At 37.0% G+C, this 17,150-nt stretch overlaps 1 pseudogene; it reads left to right on the plus strand.

Moving 5' to 3' along the window:
• LOC112840200 (NXPE family member 2-like) overlaps window positions 1–15,613 on the plus strand; it is a 29,336-nt pseudogene extending 13,723 nt beyond the window's left edge.
• Window positions 15,614–17,150: the final 1,537 nt, after the last annotated feature.

Genomic DNA, 17,150 nt, shown 5'->3' on the forward strand with positions numbered 1-17,150 from the left:
CTCGACCTCACCACCCTGAGATCATGACCTGATCTGAAATCGAGAGACACTTAACTGACTGAGCCACCCAGGCACCCCTAATGAATGCAGTTTTAAAAGAGGCCAGGTAAGGCCTGCCTTGAATACTAACCTGAGAATGGGACATTTGAATAGCACCTTCTATGAAGTGAGGAAGTGAGCCAGGGGAATTTTGGGGGGAAATACCAGTCTTAAGAGAGGGTATATGAACTGAAACAAGAGCATGCTGGAATGTTCCAGGAACTGTGAAGGGAATCACTGAGGCTGACATGCAATGAATGAGGGAGAGAGAAGGTCAGAGGAATAGGCATTGTTTAGAGGCCATCTATATATAATAGGAAGCCGTTGAGGGCCACCATTTTGTCTCCTAGCCTAGTGTGATATCTGCCACCTGGAAGATTCTCAACTGTTGAATGGAAAAATAAGTGAAATACAACCTGGGAAAATAATTAAATAGGTTTATTTACAGTGCCTTTTCATTAACTGTAGTATCTATCCCTTCAAGTGGGGCTAGAATGCAGAACTTCACAATTATTTGACTGTGGAACAGTTATTTAATGGATCATTTTAAGAGATTTTGGTTCCATAGTTTGGTAATTGCTGCTATAGAAAGACCTTGTTTTTGTGATGTGGGTTTAGAAAAGCAGGATAACATAGTATCCTGGAAATTCAAATTCAAATCCATTTTAAACATTATGATGATACAAGGGCAGGGCACAGGGCAAAACTGACCCTACATCTCTGTAAGATTTCCCTTTCACCCCTATGTCACCTTCACTTGTTTTCCTGATCAAGGTATGGAATAATCTCTTTATCCTATGGCTCAGACAGAAGAGGCCGGACTTTAAAAAATATATATATTTTACTAATAACTAAAGGAGACCTAATCATGGAGACATAGAGGCCTTCCCATTTTGAAGGCCTTGTCTTAAATCTACGGGAAGAGTCTACCCAGGCTGATTCATTTTTTTCCCTGTTGGCTACATATGGCTCCCTCTTGAGATGATCATTGCAGCCTGGATTTGGGGAGTTCTCCTTACACACTTTCCTGCCTGTTCATAGAAAATCCTAAATTCCTGGACTGGCACACTGCATGTATGTTGGGTCCAATTATGCTTCTAAAGTGGGCTATATTTATGACAATAATATGCCTGACCGTTTTACTTTCTAATAGACACATTTACTTCTGGATTCCCTGCTTTATTCAAGCTGTCCAGTTTTTTCTCCCACTGCATATAAGTAGAGATGTAAGTTTCCTCACAGGTGATTTAGTGCATACACAAGGAATGGTTGGCTTCATGGTTAATTCCATATCCAAGAACTCTTGCAGATCATTCTATCATTAGATTCTAAGCCCCATTCTTAGGCCCAAGTTAGGTTCTATGACTTCATTCCTTCCGACAAGTCCCAGGACTAAGCCTGTTTCTCTTTCATTTGTTAACATAGTAAATACATTTTCTCACTAGTATTCCCTCTCTCAAGCCTGGCTACCTCCTCAATTAGAAGCTACCTCCTCAAATACTCACTTCCTCAAGGTTAAAAAAAAAATTTTTTTTTAATTTTAAGGGTTTTATTGATAATCATGGTGGGAAAATAAACCAGGGGTTGCCATACAGGAAGACTTCATACAGGAAACACAGTTGATACATCTTTCAGTTTCCATCATGGTCTATTACAGATCCCCTTCTGAAATGTAATATGTATATATATATGTACACACATGCATGGTTAATACTAAGACAAGACACATTGAAATGAATGCCTTTCTATACCATGAGTACCTATTTTTAACCTTATTTTTAATGTCCCAAAGTTTGGCTTTGATATTGAAATTTACAAGGTAGCCAGGTATTGGTCTCTTTTGTCAATTTCAACCTTACCTGGGATAGATATGGGAGAATGTTTCAAATTTCAGAAGTTCAAGTTCCCCACTGAGACAAATTTTAACCTTGTGCCAGAGAGAGGTCTGATAAGATCCTCAATAAAAACACTCTGGAATGACTATTATGCTCATTTCACATATGTGGAAATTTAAACACAGACATACTAAATAGCTTGGCCAAAGTAAGTTACACCAAGCAAGTGGCAGAGTTGGACCCGGAATCCCAATCTACTTTATTCTCAAGTAAAGGGGCTATAGCCCTGTCCCCATGACTCCACCACTTCACCTGTCACTGTCCAGACACCCTGGTCCCTCACTTTGTCAGTCCTCTGGTGCCCTCGACGAGCGGAGTATTATTCTCACTTGAGGAAAAAAAAAAAAATCAATCCTTTCTCTGGCTCTGGAAGCCCTTCCTTTCCCTAGATGGATCTTATGTTGATGGAATGAATTCAGTTGACCAGATATAGTCACCGTCTTAATTGGTAGGACCCATATCTTGAGGTGAAGCTCACAGCGCTAGACAATTAAAATATTATAATGAATAAATGACCTAAGTCTTACACACAAGGAGATGATAAAGTACAGAAAATAGCCTCTGGGGGTCTTGTGAAGGTAGAGTTCATGAAAAGGAGGCTGGAGAAGTGAACGCTCATAGGAGGTTGTAAGCCAGCAAGGGAGCTTGGTCCTAATACTGTAGGTTGATAATGGAACGTCACGGAAGTATTTTGTCTAGGGGAATAAAATGGGCAGCACAGAGCATATTTTTAGGCGGGATAAACTAAAGGAGCAGGAATATAGTAATTTAGGGCAAGGGTCTCAAAGTAATATCCTTGGATCAGCAGCCTCAGCTTCACTTGAAAGTTTGTTAGAAATCCAAATTCTTGGACCTCAGCCCAGAACTATTTTTTCCCAGCTTTTTTGAGGTGTGATGGACCAATAAAATTATACACAATAAGGTATACAGTATATTTTGATATATACATTGTAAAATGGGTACCATAATCAAGCTGAATAATATATCCATCACCTCACATAATCAGCATTTTTGTATTTTTTAATTTTTAATTTTTATTTTTAAGTAATCTCTACACCTAACATGGGGCTCAAATTTACAATCTTGAGATCAACAGTGGCATGCTCTACCAACTGAGCCAGCCAGGTGCCCCTGGGTGTTGTAAGAACACTTAAGATCTGCTTTCTCAGCCAATTTCAAGCCTACAATACATTAGCTATAGTTACCAGGCTGTACATTAGATCCCAGAGCTTAGTCATCTTATAACTGTAAGTTTATACCCCTTAACAAACATCTCCCCATTTTCCCCTCTGCTAAACCCCTGACAATGACCATTCTATGAGTGCAGAACCCCAGGTGGTGTTTGATCTCATGACCCTGAGATCACCACCTGAGCCAACACTTGACCGACTGTGCCACTCAGGTGTCCCCACCATTCTGTTTCCATGAGTTTGACTTGCTTAGATTTCACATATAAGTGAAATCATGCATATTTGTCTTTCTGTATCTAGCTTATCTAAATCTGTATCTGGCTTGTTTTCACTCAGCATAATGTCCTCCAGGCTCATCCATGTTATTGCAAATGACAGGATTTCTTTTTCTTTTTTTTAAGGCTGAATATTTCTTTTTTTTTTTTTGGGGTTTCCTTTTTTTTAATTTTAAGTTCAATTAATTAACAATATAGTGTATTATTAGTTTTAGAGTTCAGTGATTCATCAGTTGCATACAACCACCCGTGCTCATTCCATCACATGCCCTCCTTCGTGCCCACCACCCAGTCACCCCATCCCCCCCACCTCCCCTCCAGCAAGCCTGTTTCTTTCCTATGCTTAAGAAGTCTCTTATGGTTTGTCTCCCTCTCTAGTTTCATCTTGTTTTATTCCTCCCAGGTTTTTGGGTTTTTTTTAACTAACCAGAATCATGCTGTATGTATTGTTCATGTGCTTTTTGGAGATGTTCTCAGCCTAGCACACTCCTAAGGCTGAATATTTCATTGTATATATAAACCATATTTTCTTTATTCATTCATCCATCAATGGACACTTAGGTTGTTTCCATAACATGGCTATTGTGAATTAATGATGCTTTGAATATGGGGGTAGAGATAGCTCTTCAAGTGCCCCAGAACTATTGAATCAGAAACTCTGGGGAGGAAGTTCAGCAATCTCAGTTGTAATAAGCTCTCCAGATAATTCTGATGTACTCTCAAGTTTGAGAAGTACTGGCCTAGGAGAATGTTGATGAAGGCCTGAATTACCACAGGTGGTAAAGACAGAAAGGCTGGCTTGCAGTAGAAAATCTTTTAGGAGATAAAAACCAAAGACATGTTGGATTAGTTGCACATGTCTCTTTCTGGATCTTTGGATCCCTGCTATTACTAGGAGAACAGTTTTCCAGAATCCTGACCCATTTACTTTCTCAGAATATCTTAAATATATCAAGGTAAAGAAAAAAACAAACATTTGCAGAGAGTTAAGAGTGGCTTAATCTCTCCCTCCATCCCTTGGTAGCACCTCATGCCCCACCCCACATCCCCCTGCTAGTGATTTTTACTTTACTATCTGGGCAGATACCATGTTAATTTATTTTCCCATTTTCTGAAGGTCAAACATGGGTGTAGAAATGATGAAGAACTTTACCTCCATTGAGATTTTACCATGTAACAGTAAGTCTATTGTGCTGCTGCTTGCTGTGTTCACAATTTATCCATCTAAAAGACATTCTTACTTTGAGAAAATTGACGTTAACCACTTTCGTCTTTATTGGAGCAAAGAGTACCAATCATCTTGGGTTTTACAGGAAGGATTTTATTCTTAGAAATTATTTTCATATCAATTTTAACCAATTTTCACCTTGAGTCAGATCTAAAAGTCTAAGCAACTCTTAATTTCAGCTGCCTACTCTCAAAATGTACAGGTTTTTATTTAAACTTAAATTTTATGCCTGAAAATCCAATAATTGGGTAATGTGAAAATGTCTCAGATAAGCTACTGAGTTAGAAAGTTTCTTTGGTGGTTTCTCAGATCTGTTTCAGCCAAACCATCTTGATTAAAGTTCTACAAACTAGCAATTTCTGTGGATGTTTTCAACTTTATCACAGGAAATTCAGTGGTCAACACAAAGCCATCTCACTCATAAAAGCGATGTTTCTGCTATACTGGAATTAAAGTGAATTTCAGAAAAATCAAATGACTTTCGTTATAACAATCAATGGTGTATCCATTTACCTATTGCCCCTTTCTCATGTGTTCAGCAAATGTTTACTAAGGACCTACTGTATGCAAGGAACTTTGCAAAACCCTGTGGAGAACATACAAATAAATCATGAACCCACTGAAAGCTCACAGTCTATGGAAAAGACAGAGCCCTTCTCTCTGCCATGGCAGCCATCATCCATGCCCAACTTTTACACTGAAGAAAGTTCTTAGACTCAAGACAACTTGAGTCCTCTTAACATTTCTATGGTTTCCCTATTACCTGGACCACAATTTCTAGAAGATAATGTCAGATTATTATTTTTTGAGCCATTTATAAACGTGATATAACAATATGCATTAATTTAAGTTCCTAAACTTATATCACAAGTCCCAACAATGCAGGTAGATGACAAAAAAGATATAGTCACTTAAGTGGAAAAATATATAAATGACCTGATTCTTGAGAGAGGAACAATAGTAAATTAGGAGGATCCTGAGCTCATCTCGTCCCACGGACACAATGAGGCAACAACTATATGTACAACAACTGACTCCAAAAACCATCTGAAGACTGGCAGAAGAGATCTTCCACAGCTAGTTGTAGAGAGAAAGTCACATCAGAAAGGGCAGGAGGGGTGCAGATGCAGTTGGAAACCAAACCCCTGACATAACTGACCACAAATGGGAAGGACATCACAAGCACAGAGGAACAAAAGAATCAGACTCCATACTGGGCATCCCTGGTCTTGGAGACCTGCACTGGGAAGACCAGTCACTGTAGCGTCGGGCTTTGAAAATCAGAGGATTTAACTCCAGGAGAGCCAGAGGGCAATAGGAAATGGAATCCCATCCCTTAAAGAGCTAGCCACTAGATAATTCAGCCTGAGACATAGTACAAGAGCAGCAGTTTGAGAAGTGTCTGGGGTATATGTGAAGGAGATCTATTATTAATTTCAGGATGTGTGCTGGGGTGGGGCAGGAGCTTTCTATAGGAATGAAAGTGCTGGTAGGTGCCATTTTTCTTACCCTCCCCAGCCTACATAGCCAAATGCTCACTGGAGCCAGCATTCCCCTGCAGACCTGTATCACCCAATCCACTTGCCCCAGGAGGCATCCCTCCAAAGCACCTTGTTACACTCAGTGGGCAGCCCCTCACGCACTGAAGAGGGTGGAAACTAAGCCCACACACTAGCATCCCACAGTTCCTGCAACTGGGCCTCTCAGTTGCCTGTGTAGAGAATGAGCCCTGCTCTTTGATGCTCCCACAGCTGTCACAGTGGCTAAAAGCAGACAGGTGGGCTGAGGGCTGGTCCCACCCTCCAGTGGGTCTGTAGCTGAGTCTTCTAGCAGCATAAGGAGCACACCTGGGCCCACCAGTGCTCCCACAATAAACAAAGTGGGTCATTACAGCAGTTTGGGCTGAGGGCCAGCTTAACTCACCAGCATGCCTATAGCAATTATGGCTCAGCCATAACAGGATGGTACATGTAGCTTACACAGGGGAAACCCATGGGGGGCCTAGAGATGGTGACCAAAGGAGATTATGCTACAGCACACCACAGAAATTCTTCTTAAAGCCACTACTTCTAAGACCAGGAGACATAGCTGACCTACCTGATACACAGGGGAAAAAAAAAAAAGCCACACAGAAAGATAAACAAAATGAAGAAATGGAGGAAAATGTTCCAAATGAAGAATTAGAAAAAAAAATCACATAAAGAGAAATGAAACAAAGTTAAGCAATATGCCTGATAAAGAGTTCAAAGTAACGGTCATAAAAATACTCACTGGACTTGAAAGAAGATTTGATAAACTCAGTAAGAACTTCAACAAAGAGGTAGAAAATATAAGTAACCAGTCAGAAGCTAAAGAATACATAAGTGAAATAAAATATACAGCAGAGGGATTCAACAGCAAATTAGAGGATGCAGAGAGAAAGAGAGAGAGAGAAAGGGGGCAGAAAACTTAAATAATAACTTAAAACTTCCCTAATCTGAGGGAAGGTAACAGACATCCGGATTCAAAACAGATGAGCCCCAAACAAGATGAACCCAAGGAGGTCCATACCAAGACACATAACAATTTAAAAAGCAAAAATCAAAGATAAAGACAGAATCTTAAAAGCAGCAAGAGAAAAGAAGCCGGTGATGTACGAGAGAAATCCCATAAGGCTATGAGCTGATTTTTCAACAGAAACTTTGCAGACCAGAAGAGAATGGCATGACAAATTCAAAGTGCTGAAAGGAAGAAATGTACAACAAACAATACTCTGCCCTTCAAGATTCAGGATTAAAAGGAGAGATAAAGAGTTTTCCAGACAAAAAAATAGCTTAAGGAGTTCATCATCACTAAACTGGCCTTTCAAGAAATGTTGAGGGGAATTTTTTAAATGGAAAGAAAAGGCCATAACTAGAATAAAATTATGAAAGGAAAAAATTCACTGGTAAAAGCAAACAGTAAGTGCAGAATAATTATTTATAAAGCTAGTATGGAGATTAAAACATAAAAGTAGTAAAATCAACTATATCTACAAAAGCTAATCAAGGGATACAAAAAGTAAAAAAGATGTAAAATGACATCATATACATAAAACGTGGAGGGAACAGTAAAAATGTAGTGCTTTTAGAATGTGCTTAAATTTAAGTAACCATAAACTTAATATAGATTGCTACACACATAGGATATTATATATGAACCCTGTGGTAATCATAAATCAAAAACTTATTGATACACAAAAAATGAGAAAGTAATCCAAGCGTAACACTAAAGAAAGCTATCAAAACATGAGGACAAGAAAGCAACAGAACTACAAAAACAAAAAAATACCCACTAAAATGTATGTATACGCACACACACACACACACACCCCTATCAATAGTCACTCTAAGCGTAAATTGTCTGAATGCCCCAATTAAAAGATATAGTATGCCAGTCATTAAAACAAAAACAACAACAAAAAAACAAGATCCATCTATATGCTGCCTACATGAGACTCCCTTCAGACCTAAAGACATATACAGACTGAAGCTGTAAGGGCTGGAAAAAGATATTCCATGCAAATGGAAGCAAAAAGATAAAAAAAGAAAAAGCTGTGGAAAAAGAAGAAGATAACAGGAGAGGAAGAAAAGGGGAGTATGTCAGAGGGGGAGACGAACCATGAGAGATGATGGACTCTGAAAAACAAACTGAGGGTTCTAGAAGGGAGGGGGTGAGGGGGATGGGTTATCCTGGTGATGGGTATTGAGGAGGGCACGTTCTGCATGGAGCACTGGGTGTTATGAACAAACAATGAATCATGGAACACTGCACCAAAAACTAATGATGTAATATATGGTGATTAACATAACAATAAAAAAATTAAAAAAAAAAAAGAAAAAGCTGTGGTAGCACTACTTATATCAGACAAAATAGACTTGAAAACTGTAGCCAGAGATAAAGAAGGGTATTACATGATGATAAAAAGATTACTCTAACAAAAGGATGTAATAAATATCTATGCACCTAATATAGGATCACCTAAATCCATAAAACGAAAATTAACAGATGGAGAAATTGACCATAACAATACTAGATGGGGACTTTGAGGCCCCCCCCCTTACATCAGTGGATATAGAATTCAGACAGAAAATTCAATAAAGAAACAGGGGCTTTGAATGATACATTAGACCAGACAGACTTAACAGATATATACAGGACATTTTATCCGTAAACAGCAGAATGTGTATTTCTTTCAAATGTGCATGGAACATTCATCAGAAAAAATGCTCGATATGATTTCAATCTTAAATTTATTGAAACTTGTTTTATGGCCTAACGTGATCTGTAGAAAGTTATGAAATGAGAAATCAGTTACAAGAAGAAAATGCAAAAATGCACACACGTAGAGGCTAAACAATGTGCTGCTAAATAACCAATGTGCTAATGAAGAAATCAAAGAAATAAAATACCTGCAGAAAAATGAAAATGGAAACAGCGGTCGCAAATCTTTGAGACACAACAAAAGCAGTTCTATGAGGAAAGTTTATAGCAATACAGGCCTAGCTCATAAAATAAAAATCTAAAACAATCTAACCTTACACCTAAAGGAACTAAAAAAAGGGAGGGGGGGCGCAAAGCCCAAAATCAGTAAAGGAAATGATAAAGATCACCGTATAAGTTAAATAGAGATTAAAAAATAGATGAGATCAATGTAATTAGAGCAGATTCTTTGAGAAGATAAATACAATCGATAAACTTTTAGCCAGATTCATCAGGAACAAGAGAGGACTCAAAATAAAAAATGAAAGGGAGAAATAACAAACAATACCATAGATACAAAAAGGATTATGAGAATACTATTAAAAATTGTACGTGAACAAATTGGACAACCTAGAAATAATGGATAAATTCCTGGAAACGTAATATTTCAAAACTGAATTAGAGAGAAATAGAGAACTCAAATAGACTACTAGTAACAAAATTGAATTGGTAATCAAAAAACTCTCAATCAACAAAAGTCCAGGACCAAATGGTTTCACAGGTGAATTCTACCAAACACTTAAAGAAGAGCTAATACCTACTCTTCTCAAACTATTCCAAAAAACAGAAGAGGAAAGAAAACTTCCAAACTCCTTCTACATGTCTGGCATTACCATGATACCAAAACCAGATAAAGACACTATGAAAAAAGAAAACTATAGGCTAATATCCATGATGAATATAGATGCAAAAATTCTCAATATTAGCAAACCAAATTCAACAATACATTTAAAAAGCTTCTCTTTTGTGTGTAGCTGTCCAGTTTTCCCAATACCATTTATTGAAGAGACTGTCTTTTCCCCATTGTATATTCTTGCCTCCTCTGTCATAGATTAATTGACCATACAGGTGTGGGTTTATTTCTGTGTCTCTATCCTGTTGTACTGATCTACATATCTGTTTTTGTGGCAGTAGCATACTGCTTTGATTACTATAGCTATCTAGTATGTCTTGAAATCTGGGATTGTGATACCTGCAGTTTTGGTCTTCTTTCTCCAGACAGCTTTGGCTATTCAGGGTCTTTGGTGCTCCATACAAATTTTAGGATTATTTGTTCTAGTTCTGTGAAAAATGCTACTGGAAGTCTGATAGGGATTGCATTAAATCTGTAAATTGTGGGTAATATGGACCTTTTATTCTAATCACGTGCATGGAATACTTTTCCACCTGTTGGTGTCATCTTCAATTCTTTAGTCAATGTTTTACAGGTTTCAGAGTACAGACCTCTCACCTCCTTGGTTAAGTTTATTTCCAGGTATTTTTTTTTTTGGTACAATTTTAAATGGGATGGTTTTCTTAATTTCTCTTTCAGCTACTTCATTATGAAATTGGACCATTTTCTTATACCATACACAAAAATAAACTAAAAATGGATTACAAACCTAAATGTGAGCCCTGAAGCCGTAAAACTCCTGGAAGAAAACAGGCAGTAGTCTCTTTGACATAAGCCTTCGCGTCATTTTTCTAGATAGGTCTCTTCAGACAAGGAAAACAAAAGAAAAAATAAACTAGTGAGAGTACACTAAAATAAAAAGCTTCAGGAAAGAAAAACCAACAAAATGAACAGGTAACCTACTTAATGGGAGAAGATATTTGCAAATGATATATCTCCTAAGGGGTTAATATCAAGAATATATAAGGAACTCCTACAACTCAACACCAAAAAAAAAAAAAACTGATTAAAAAATGGGCAGAGGACCTGAATAGACATTTTTCCAAAAAAAAGACATACAGAGGGCCAACAGACACATGAAAAGATGCCCAACACCACTGATTATCAGGCAAATGAAAATCACCACCACAATGCGCTATCACCTTACACCTGTCAGGATGGCTTTAATCAAAAAGACAAGAAATAACAAGTGTTGGTGAGGATGTAGAAAAAAAGAAGCACTTGTGCACTGTTGGTGGGAAACTGGGGCATCCACTGTGGAAAACAGTATGGATGTTCCTTGAAAAATTACCATATGATCCAGTAATTCCACTACTGGGTATTTACTCCCCCAAAATAAGAACACTAATTTGAAAAGATATATGTACCCCTATGTTTATTGCAGCATTATTTATCTTAGCCAAATTATAGAGGCAACTCAAGTGTCCATTGATAGATGGATGGATAAAGATGATGTGGTATATAAATACAATGGGATATTACCCAGGCATAAAAAAAAAAAAAAAAAGAATGAGATCTTGCTATTTGCAACAACATGGATGGACCTAGAGCATTACCCCAAGTGAAATAAGTCTGAGAAAGACAAATACCATATGATCTCTCTTATATGTGTAACCCAAGAAACAAAACAAATGAACAAGGAAACTAACAAAAACAGAAACACACCCATAAGTACAGAAAACGAACTGATGGTTGCTGGAGGGAAGAAGGTAAGGCCATGGTCAAAAAGTGTGAGGGGTGTGGGAGGTACAGGCTTCCAGTTAAGGAATAAACAAACCATTAGCTTGAAAGGTACAGCATAGGGAATAGAGTCAATGGTATTTTAGTAATGCTGCATGGTGACAGATGGTGGCTATACTTGTGGTGAGCACAGATGAACATATAGTTGTCCAATCACTATGTTATGCATGTGAAACTAATGTAACGTGTCAACTGTACTTATGTAACAAAACAATAAAATGATTTTTTGCTATGATCAAGTGGGATTTATTCTGGGGATGCAGGAATTGCTCAATATTTGCAAATCAATATTATGTATCACATTAAGATGAGGAAGGATAAAAACCATGATTATCTTTTGTTTGTTTTAATAATTTTTTATTGTTATCTTGATCACCATACATTACATCATTAGTTTTTGATGTAGTGTTCCATGATTCATTGTTTGTGCATAAAACCCAGTGCTCCACGCAGAATGTGCCCTCTTTAATACCCATCACCAGGCTAACCCATCCCCCCGCCCCTCTCCCCTCTAGAACCCTCAGTTTGTTTTTCAGAGTCCATCATCTCTAATGGTTTGTCTCCCCCTCCGACTTACTCCCCTTCATTCTTCCCCTCCTGCTATCTTTTTTTTTTCTTAACATATATTGCATTAGTTTCAGAAGTACAGATCCGTGATTCATCAGTCTTGTACAATTCACAGTGCTCACCATAGCACATACCCTCCCCAGTGTCTATCACCCAGCCACCCAATCCATCCCACCCCCCACCACTCCAGCAACCCTCAGTTTGTTTCCTGAGATTAAGAATTCCTCATATCAGTGAGGTCAACCATATGATTATCTTAATAGATGCAGAAAAAGCACTTGACAAAATTCGACATATATTCATGATAAAAACCCTCAAGGTAGGTTTCGAGGGTACCTACCTCAACATAAAATGGTCATATAGGACAAACCCACAGTTCACATCATACTCAATGGTGAAAAGCTGAGCTTTTCCTCTAAGATCAGGAAAAAGACAAAGATGTCCACTCTCACCACCTTTATTTAACATAGTACTACAAGTCCTAGCCACAGTCATCAGACAAGAAGAAGAAATAAAAGGCATCCAAACTGATAAAGAAGTAAAACTATCACTATTTGCAGATGACATGATACTGCATATAGAAAACCCTAAAGACTTCACCAAAAAACTATTAGAAATAAATGAATTTAGTAAAGTCTCAGGATATAAAATTTACAGAAATTGGCTGCATTTCTATACACTAATAATGAAGCATCAGAAAGAGAAATTAAAAATCCATTGACAATTTTACCAAAAAGAATAAAATACCTAGGGATAAACTTAACCAAGGAAATGAAAGAGGTATACTCTGAAAAGTACTATAGGACATTAATAAAAGAAACTGAAGATTTCACAAACAAATGAACAGATAGTCCATGCTCATAGATTGGAAGAATATGGTTAAGATGTCCATATCACCCCAAACAATCTATTACAGAACTAGAATAGTTCTGTAATTACAGAACTATTTTTTTACAAAATTACAGAACTAGAATAATCCTAAATTTTGTATGCAGCACAAAAGACCCTGAATAGTCAAAGCAATCTTGAGAAATAAGACCAAAGCTGCAGGTATCACAATCCTAGATTTTAAGATATACTCCAAAGCTATGGTAATCAAAACAGTCTGCTATTGGCAGGAACAGGATAGAGAGCCCAGAAATAAATCCACACTTATATAATTAATCTATGACAAAGGAGATAAAAATATATAATGGGGAATAGTGTCTTCAGTAACCGATACTGGGAAAACTGAAGGGCTACATGAAAAAGAATGAAATTGGACCATTTTCTCACTTCATCCACAAAATTAAGCTCAAATTGGATTAGAGACCTTTATGAAACCATAAAACTCCTAGAAGAAAACAGGCAGTCATCTCTTGAAGTGAGCCTTAACATTTTTTTAGATGTTGGGCAAGGGAAACAAAAGCAAAAGCAAAAAAAAAGTATTGGGACTACACCAAAGTAAAAAGCTTTTGCAAACTGAAAGAAACTATCAACGAGATTAAAAGGCAACCTACTGAATGTGAGAAAAATATTTGCAAATGATAGATTTTTTAAGGGGCTAATATCTAAAATATAGAAATAACATTTATAATTCAACACCCAAATAACAAACAATTCCATTAAAAAATCAGAAGACCTGAATAGACATTTTTTCCAAAGAAGACATACAGATGGCCATCAGACACATGAAAAGATGCTAAATATCACAAATCAGGGAAATGCCTATCAAAACCACAGTGAGGTCACCTTACACCTGTCAGAATGACTAGAATCAAAAAGACAAGAAATAACAAGTGTTGGTGAGGATGTGGATGAAAGAGAACACTCGTGCATTGTTTGTGGGAATGTAAATTGGTGCATTCACTGGTGGAAAAAGTATGGAGGTTCCACAAAAAATTGCTGTGATGAGCACTGGGTGTTCTATGTAAGTGATGAATCACTAAATCTACTCCTAAACCCAATATTATACTACACGCTAATTCAAGTTTAAACCAAAACTTAAACAGAAATACCATGTAATTCAATAATTTCACTACTGGGTATTTATGCAGAGAAAATGAAAACACTAATTCAAAAAGATATATACACCCCTATGTTTATTGCAGCCTTATTTACAATAGCCAAGATATGGAAGCGACCTAAATGTCCATCCGTAGATGAATGGGGGAAAAAAAAAGATGTGATATATATAAATACGATGGAATATTACTCAGCCATAAAAAGAATTAGATCTTACCATTTGCAACAATATGGATAGGCCTGGAGGGTATTATGTTAAGTGAGAGAAGTCAGACAGAGAAAGACAAATACCATATGATTTCTCTTTTGTGTGGAATCTAAACAAAGCAAAACAAAAACAGAAAGCCAGAAACAGACTCATAAGTAGAGAGAACAAAGTGTTGGTTGCCAGAAGGGTATAGGGCTAGGAAGATGGATGAAATAGGTGAAGGGGATTAAGATGTACAAACTTGCAGTTATAAAATAAATTAAGTCACGGAGATGAAGAGTACATCATAGGGAATGCAGTCAATAATACTGTATGTATGGTGACAGATGGTGACTATAGTTATTGCAGTGAACACTAAGTAATGCATAGAACTGTGGAATCACTATGTTGTACACATGAAACTAATATAATTTTATATCAACTATACTTCAATAATAATTTTTTTTAAATGACCTGAGTCTTAGGTGGGTGAAAGCTTGATATGAATCAGTGAATAAGCTTAGGCTAATTTCATAGTAGAGTATTAAGAATAGAGAGGTCTTCCCTTTTTCAGCACTAATCAGACCACACTGGTAATATTATGTTCAGCCTGGGCACAATGAAATGTTTAACCTGAGAACCTGATTCTGGTACACTCAAGCAATGTGGGACATCATTTCAGAAACACGTTCAAGATTTCTTCATGGATAAGTAGAGTTTGAGGAGAAGATCTACCATTTAACAAGGTCATGTTATTGGTACAATATTTAGCTGGGCTACTGAATCCTGCTATTTCATGCCCATACATTTCCTCCTGATTTGGCTAGCTGTTGAGTAGCTTTGGGGACAAGGTAAAGACTGAGGGAGATATTGCAAATGCACAAGAAAAATTATCCCCACTCTAGGATAAACTATTCATTAGTGAGACTATTCAACAGTGAGAGTTTTTAAGTCCTCCCTTTAACATGATCTTGTTAAATAAATATTTATGGGAGAGTATAAATCGAGAAGGATGGAGGGAAAGGAGGAAAAGGGAATAAATGAAGAATTTGTTTCAGAAATAATTTGTGGTAATAATGATTTACTGTGGGTGTTTTTTTTGTTTTGTTTTTGTTTTTTGTTTTTTTTTTTATACCAGAGAGTGAGAACATAGAAAAGAAAGGTCAGATTGGAATGAAGACTCCTTTCCCCAGTGGTTATATTGTAAAAAGAAGGTGGATTATAGCATTTTGTAACTAGATTAAATTAAATGCAAAATATAAATGACTGCTTGAAGAGAAAACTTCTCTACCTCATGGGAGATTCAACACTGTAACAGTAAATTTATTACTTACAAAAAGTGGTGAAAAGTATGTATTTTTATTTTGAAATTACAGTTGGCTTCTAAGGTTGTTTTTATAATAATTATACTTCTTTCCTGATGCTGGTTTTACTTTTTTAAAAATTTGTCAAACATTTGGATTTGGGCTTTTAATAAAGTTCAATTTTATTTTTTTCACTTACAAATATTAACGTTTTTCCTCTTCCTATATCCTAATAAAAAGTTTAAAAGCTGTGTTAAGATTTTAATTTTTTTTTTTTAAGATTTGAGAGAGAGAGAGAGAGAAAGAAACAGAGCATGAGCAGCGGGGAGGAGGCAGAGGGAGAGGGAGAAGCAGATTCCCCACTGAGCAGAGAGCCCAACATGGGGCTCAATCCCAGGACCCGGAGATCATGACCTGAGCTGAAGGCACACGCTTAACTGAGTCACCCAGCTGCCCCCAAAAATTGTGTTAAGATTTTAATGTATCTGATATAGTTTTCGTCCCAAAGGCAGTAATGCTATTATAGTTAGAAATTCTCTTGGTTAGAATTTTAAAAATGTGTGCATTTTAAAATGATTCTTTTCCTTTTGTTAAAAAGATTTATCGGTTTGTTTTCCATCAGCTTTAAAATATTTTGATCATCATAGAGCTGGGGTCTTCAATGTACGGTAAGTATTCAAAACTGCAGGCATCGAAAACTAGCAGAAGCACCCTCAGCAACAACCTTATTGAAGAGAAGGTAAATGGCATAAATATGGTCACACTAATGGAAGACACATGGCAAAACTTGAAATAGAATTGGGGCACTTTGGGGCACCCAGGTGGCTCAGTTAGTTAAGCGTCTGACTCTTGGTTTTGGCTCAGATCATGATCTTGGAGGGTCTTGAGATGGAGCCCTGTGGCACTCAGCATGGAGTCCGCTTGAGGATTGTCCCTCCCTCTGCCTCTCCCCCTCTTGTGCTCTCAGGTGAGCATGCTCACGCTCAAATAATCAATCTTGAGAAAAGAAAAAGAATTGGGGCACTTACCTTTTGACCTTAAATATTGATCATCATGATTAAATTAGAAAATGGTAACAGAAACATGAATGCTTTCTACAATGTTTGGTTTTGAAACTAAAATGAAATTGTCAAGATAATGTCTTTACCATTTCTAAGTATCAGTTTGATGACTTTACATTGTTACTCAGAAGCGCCAAGGAAAACTTACTAACTTGCGTTTTCCTGTAGTTTAGCTTTGCTAAATTCTTTTTGGCACTGGAAATGTTCACCTGTGGTTTTAAGTAAGCCAGACCTGTAACAGCTTTTGGGTATGAAATGAGCCTTCTATTCAGTGTATGAGGTTAAAGCAATCTCAAATCATATGACAAAGTATAATTAACACCGATATTTATGTTAAATTTGCAGTAGAGCTGAAAAAAAGGACATTGTGTTGGAATTTCATCTTTAACATTTTATGATCTTATTTGCTTCTTGTCTTTTTGTGGGTTTAAGAGCCTGTTGACTTGTAAAGAATTTGCTGCCTCTTATGAGGTTGCTGACTTGTTTT

This window comes from Callorhinus ursinus, unplaced genomic scaffold (assembly GCF_003265705.2).
Source record: "Callorhinus ursinus isolate GAN/ISIS: 27379988/994484 unplaced genomic scaffold, GSC_fseal_2.0 scaffold19, whole genome shotgun sequence".
NCBI classification, from domain to species: domain Eukaryota; kingdom Metazoa; phylum Chordata; class Mammalia; order Carnivora; family Otariidae; genus Callorhinus; species Callorhinus ursinus.